The sequence below is a fragment of the Symphalangus syndactylus genome, chromosome 5, assembly GCF_028878055.3.
Source record: "Symphalangus syndactylus isolate Jambi chromosome 5, NHGRI_mSymSyn1-v2.1_pri, whole genome shotgun sequence".
Lineage (NCBI taxonomy): Eukaryota > Metazoa > Chordata > Mammalia > Primates > Hylobatidae > Symphalangus > Symphalangus syndactylus.
Window position 1 is genome coordinate 151,830,833 of NC_072427.2, and position 6,639 is coordinate 151,837,471.

A 6,639-nucleotide genomic window follows, 5' to 3' on the forward strand; every position below is an offset into this window, starting at 1 on the left:
ACGCCTGTAATCCCAGCACTTTGGAAGGCCGAGGCGAGTGGCTCACCTGAGGTCAGGAGTTCGAGATCAGCCTGGCCAACGTGGTGAAACCCCGTGTCTACTAAAAATACAAAAATTAGCTGGGCGTGGTGTCGGGTGCTTGTAGTCCCAGCTACTTGGGAGGCTGAGGCAGGACAATCGCTTGAACCCGGGAGGGGGGCGTTGCAGTGAGCCGAGATCGCACCACTGCACTCCAGCCTGGGCGACAGAGCAAGACTCCGTCCAAAAAAAAAAAAAAAAAAGTCACCTGGGCACGGTGGCTCACACCTGTAATCTCAGCACTTTAGGAGGCTGAGGTGGGCGGATCACCTGAGGTCAGGAGTTTGAGACCAGCCTGACCAACATGGTGAAACCATGTCTCTACTAAAAATACAAAAAAATTAGCCAGGCTTAGTGGCCAACGGCTGTAATCCCAGCTACTCGGAGGCTGAGGCAGGAGACTTACTTGAACCTGGGAGGCGGAGGTTGCAGTGAGCAGAGATCGCGCCACTGCACTCCAGCCTAGGCAACAGAGCAAGACTCCATCTCACAAAAAAAAAAAAAAAAAAAAAAAAGAAAAAGAAAAAAAGGAAAAAAAAAATGCTTTCCCAGGCGACCGCGGAAGATGGCAGAGGTGCAGGTCCTGGTGCTCGATGGTCGAGGCCATCTCCTGGGCCGCCTGGCAGCCATCGTGGCTAAGCAGGTACTGCTGGGCCAGAAGGTGGTGGTTGTATGCTGCGAGGGCATCAACATTTCTGGCAATTTCTACAGAAACATGTTGCATGTTGAAGCACCTGGCTTTCCTCCACAAGCGGATGAACACCAACCCTTGCTGAGGCCCCTACCACTTCCAGGACCCCAGTACATCTTCCGGCGGGCGGTGCGAGGCATGCTGCACGCCAAGACCAAGCGAGGCCAGGCCCCCTGGACCGCCTCAAGGTGTTTGACGGCATCCCACCACCCTACGACGAGAAAAACCGGATGGTGGTTCCTGCTGCCCTCAAGATCGTGCGTCTGAAGCCTACAAGAAAGTTTGCCTATCTATGGTGCCTGGCTCACGAGGTTGGCTGGAAGTACCAGGCAGTGACAGCCACCCTGGAGGAGAAGAGGAAGGAGAAGGCCAAGATCCACTACTGGAAGAAGAAACAGCTCATGAGGCTACGGAAACAGGCCGAAAAGAACGTGGAGAAGAAAATTGCCAAATACACAGAGGTCCTCAAGACCCACAGACTCCTGGTCTGAGCCCAATAAAGACTGTTCATTCCTCACGCTTGGCCTAGCCTGTCCTTACTCCATCGTCACCCTGGAATGTGCGGGACCCGGGGGCAGCAGCAGTCCGGGTGCCACAGGCAGCCTGGGACGTAGGAAGCTGGGGGCAAGGAAAGGGTCTTAGTCACTGCCTTCTGAGGTTACTTGAAAGCACTCGGAGAATTGTGCGGGTATAATTTATCTATGACCAATAGGAAGAGCAACCAGTTACTATTAGCAAAAGGGAGCCGGAAGACTAATTAGAGGGGCCCTACCTTGTGAGTGGAGCGTCTGTTTAACTTTCCACCTGGTCATATAACGCTGCCGCTGTTAGAATGTGCAAGCGCTTGGGGACAGCACGAGCTTGCTGTTGTACAGAGTATTTATAGAAGCATAGACTGGGAAGATGTGCCACCAAGGGGCTACAGGCATCGCCCGTGCTCCTCACCTGTATTTTGTAATCAGAATCAAATAAATTACTTTTAAAGAAAAAATAAAATTCAGGGCATTGCCTGGGCACAGTGGCTCACACCTGTAATCCCAGCACTTTGGGAGGCCCAGGCGGGAGATCACTTAAGCTCAGGAGTTTGAGACCAGCCTGGGCAACATAGTGAGCCCTTGTTTCCACTTTTTGTACCTTTTTTTTTTTTAAGAAAAAGAGCGGCCGGGCGCGGTGGCTCACGCTTGTAATCCCAGCACTTTGGGAGGCCGAGGCGGGCGGATCACGAGGTCAGGAGATCGAGACCACGGTGAAACCCCGTCTCTACTAAAAAAATACAAAAAAATTAGCCGGGCATGGTGGTGGGCGCCTGTAGTCCCAGCTACTCGGAGAGGCTGAGGCAGGAGAATGGCGTGAACCCGGGAGGCGGAGCTTGCAGTGAGCCGAGATTGCGCCACTGCACTCCAGCCTGGGTGACAGAGCGAGACTCCGCCTCAAAAAAAAAAAAAAAGAAAAGAAAAAGAGCAAAAAAATAATAATTTTTTTAAAAAACAGGGCAAGAAACTAGACAAGGAGAAAACTTATAAACCATCAGTTAAATGCACACTGGAGCTGCTATTTTAAAGAAGCACATGCCAGAGTGAGGAGACAGATCCTTCCCTACTTCACCTCCTTGACCACATTTACTTGTGCAATTTGTAGGGTGGTTACTCGTCACTGACACCCACCAGTTACCAAGAGGACCTCAAACGCTAGAGCTTCCCCAGTTGTCAAGGTAAGGCAGGGAAAACTGACCAAAGACTGTTCTTCTGCTTCCATCCCAAATGCCCTCTTCTAACGGGTGCACATCATCCCAAGGGCCCCTTCTTTCTTCACCTTCTTTCTCCTCCAAGGCTCAAAGTGAGGCAGGTGGCAGGATTGAGAGGACCACAGGGGTCTTGTGTAAGTCTTTGTTATATGGAATCACATGGGCTGCTATGTGATTGTAGAGATAGGCTCATTCTTTAAAAAAAAAAAAAAAAAGTATTTGTTGTTTATCTGAAATTCAGATTTAACTGAATATTCTGTGTTTTTAACCGCTAAATCTGGCAACTCTACTTTGTTGCTGATTATTGCTAAGACAATTAGAAAACATAGATTAGAAGAGGCCAGCAAACTTTGTCTGTAAAGAGCCGGATAGTAAATATTTTCAATTTTGTAGGGTATACAGTCTCTGTCCCAACTACTCAGCTCTGCCATTGAAGCAGGAGAGTGGTCATAAAAAATACATAAATAAATGAGCATGACTGTGCTCCAGTAAAACTTTATTTACAAAAACAGGCATCAGGGACCATACCAGACTGTGTGTTATTCAAATTGGGGCCTTCGGACTCCTGGCTATCCTCAGATGTCTTGCGGGGGTGAGAGTGGGCTGGATCCGAGTTCCCAAGTGTAAAAAACAGAAAGATTGATCAAAAGCATTGAGCGTAATGAGTGCCGGTAATTCTGTGTGTGTGTGTGTGTGTGTGACCTGAGAGGGGTCACTGCCTACATAAAGCTCACACGTGGACATGTACACCATCCATCTGAACAGGTGGGTAACTGAGGAATTTGCACGGTTGGTTGGAATAAATAAATGTAACAGTAATAGCCATATCAACTACATTTGTATCAGCTTTCTTACTGAACTTAGAATATTCCTATGTGTTTATCAAGGGCAATTCCACGGTTTAAAATCACTTTAAATTCTGCCCTACAGACCAAAACCACCTTTAAAAGGTCTGACCTATTAAAAGCATTGAACCCAAACACAAACTTCCCAGTGCACAGAAAATGTTAATATGTCTGCAGCAGAAGTTGTGGAGATCACAGGGCAAGCTAAAGACAAAGAATTAGATAAGCCTCAGCCTGTGGCAGGCCAGGCAAAAAATTTTGGCATGTATATATGTCCTAAAATAAGCAAGTCATCAGTGAAGTGTTTTAAATAAGAGAGTGATATGATTAAATTTGCATTTTGAGACTATCACTCTGGCCATAGCGTAGAGAACAAATTAGAGGGGCAGAGTCAGAAAGGATAAAGGAGGCTTTAGCAGTGATCTCGGCACAAGAGGAAATTAGCTTGGTCTAGGTTGGTGGTGGTGAAAAAGGAGTAATATGGATAGACTTAAGAGAGTGTTAAAAGGTGAAATTTTCCTGGCTAACATGGCGAAACCCCGTCTCTACTAAAAATACAAAAAATTAGCCAGGCGTGGTGGCGGGCGCCTGTAGTCCCAGCTACTTGGGAGGCTGAGGCAGGAGAATGATGTGAACCTGGGAGGCGGAGCTTGCAGTGAGCCGAGATTGTGCCACTTGCACTCCGGCCTGGGCGAAAGAGTGAGACTCTGTCTCAAAAAAAAAAAAAAGGTGAAATTTACATCAGTAATGAACATAAGGAATAGGAGAAAGGAAGGTGTAAAGAAAGACACATTGGCCAGGTGCAATGGTTCCTATCTGTAATCCTAGCACTTTGGGAGCCCGAAATGGGAGGATGGCTTGAGGCCAGAAGTTTGAGACCAGCCTAGGCAACATAACAAAACCCCCGTCTCTACAAAAAATACAAAAATTAGCCAGCCATGGTGGTGTGCACCTGTGGTCCCAGCTTCTTGGGAGATGGAGATGGGAGGATCACTGGAGCACAGTAGTTCAAGGCTGTAGTGAGCTGTGATCATGCCACTGCACTCCAGCCTTTGCAACAGAGCAAAACCGTGTCAAAAAAAAAAAAAGGACTCATTATGTTCTGGCCATTCTAAGAGGATGGTTGGTGGAGTAATTAACTGAGTTAAGAAACAGTGGAAGGAGGCCGGGCGTGGTGGCTCAAGCCTGTAATCCCAGCACTTTGGGAGGCCGAGGCGGGCGGATCACAAGGTCAGGAGATCGAGACCATCCTGGCTAACACGGTGAAACCCCATCTCTACTAAAAACACAAAAAATTAGCCGGGCGTGGTGGCGGGCGCCTGTAGTCCCAGCTATTCGGGAGGCTGAGGCAGGAGAATGGCGTGAACCCGGGAGGCGGAGTTTGCAGTTACCCAAGATTGCACCACTGCACTCCAGCCCGGGCGACAGAGCGAAACTCCATCTCAAAAAAAAAAAAAAGAAACAGTGGAAGAGGACTAGGTGTAAAGGGAAAGATGCTGAATTCAAGGAAGATTAGAGCTAATAAGTGTCCATCAGATTTAGTAAGTTGAAGGTTACTGGGGAACTTGGCAAAAGCCATTTGTTTGTTATGGTGAGGCAGAGACCTGTGTTGGAGGGGCTGAGGAGGGAGTAGGGACTGAGGAATAAAGATGGTAAAATGATTCTTTCAAGAAAATTGGCTGTGGATGGGAAGACACATAGGGCAGATTGCTGAAGGAGACTGGAAATCAAGGGAGGGTTGGGGAATTTTATGGGAGAATTGAGCCCATGTGAAACTCATGGGCAGAGCCCTAATTCTGGTATGGAGAAATCAGCACCTAGCTGACCAATCTTCCACACAGAAAATCTATACATTCTGGACAAAATATATAAACAAACAGAAAACCCACCTACCTACTTACTCTGGACAGTAAGCCCAAGTACGTAGGTTTTGGAGGGGAATCAATATGTGCAGGAAGCACCTGGCGTGAAATGAGTCCACGATTTTGTGGATTTTCCTTGTGTTGGCCACGGTCACAGCACAGCATAGGATGGCTATGCCAACGAAAAGAGTCAAACTCTGTAAAATATTTAAAGAGATTTATTCTGAGCCAAATATGAGTGACCAAGGCCCAAGGTACAGTCTCGAGAGGTCCTAAGAACACATGCCCAAGGTGGCTGGGTTACAGCTTGGTTTCACACATTTCAGGGGGCATAATGTTACCGGTGGAAGGTATCTGAGTTACCAGCAGCAAATCCGTACAGGTCTGCAGCAATCTCAGTTCTTGTGTCCTCAGAAGAAAGAACTTGACTGAGAGGCATAAGGCAGAAAAAGAGACTGAGGCAAGTTTCAGAGCAAGAGTGGAAGTTTATTTAAAAGGCTTTAGAACAGGAAAGAAAGGAAAGGAGAGTGCACTTGGAAGAGACCCAAGCAGGCACCGCGGTCAAGTGCAGTGTTTAACCTTGATCCTAGGACTTCATAGGCTGGCCCCTGTCCCATGATTCTTCCCTTAGGGTGGGCTCCCCTTATGCGCGGTGTCCCCCTTACCCTTGGGAAGTGAGCACACACAGTGTGTTTAGGAAGTTGGACGCTTACCCCTCTGAGGCTTTCTTCGCTTTTCCAGTGGAGTGCCCCCGGAAAGTCATGCTCCGCCATTTTGTCTGTTGCTGCACCTGCCCAGGAAGCTGCTTCTCTCTGGCGCCTGCATTCAATTAACAGTTTAGTGCAACAGGTGTGGACCATCAGGAAATGGCCTCTCCCTGGTGCCAGCTGCCATTTATCACTTTTAGAGAGGCAATGTGATCATTGCCAAATCATCATCTGACATTCCTAGTGGGTGGGGGAGCCCCCTCTTGCCTCACTCATGCCTAACTACCCATAACAATAAGACATCAGTCTGGCTGGGCACAGTGGCTCACACCTGTAATCTCAACACTTTGGGAGGCCAAGGTGGGTAGATCATGAGGTCAGGAGATCCAGACCATCCTGGCTAACACGGTGAAACCCCGTCTCCACTACAAATACAAAAAAATTAGCCTGGCCGGGCGCGGTGGCTCACGCTTGTAATCCCAGCACTTTGGGAGGCCGAGGCGAGCGGATCACGAGGTCAGGAGATCGAGACCACGGTGAAACCCCGTCTCTACTAAAAATACAAAAAAATTAGCCGGGCGTGGTGGCGGGCGCCTGTAGTCCCAGCTACTCGGAGAGGCTGAGGCAGGAGAATGGCGTGAACCCGGGAGGCGGAGCTTGCAGTGAGCCGAGATTGCGCCACTGCACTCCAGCCTGGGTGACAGAGCGAGAC

At 48.6% G+C, this 6,639-nt stretch overlaps 1 pseudogene; it reads left to right on the forward strand.

Moving 5' to 3' along the window:
* The first annotated feature begins 643 nt into the window (after positions 1–643).
* LOC129483535 (large ribosomal subunit protein uL13-like) lies at positions 644–1,271 on the forward strand (annotated as a pseudogene).
* The last annotated feature ends 5,368 nt before the right edge of the window (positions 1,272–6,639 follow it).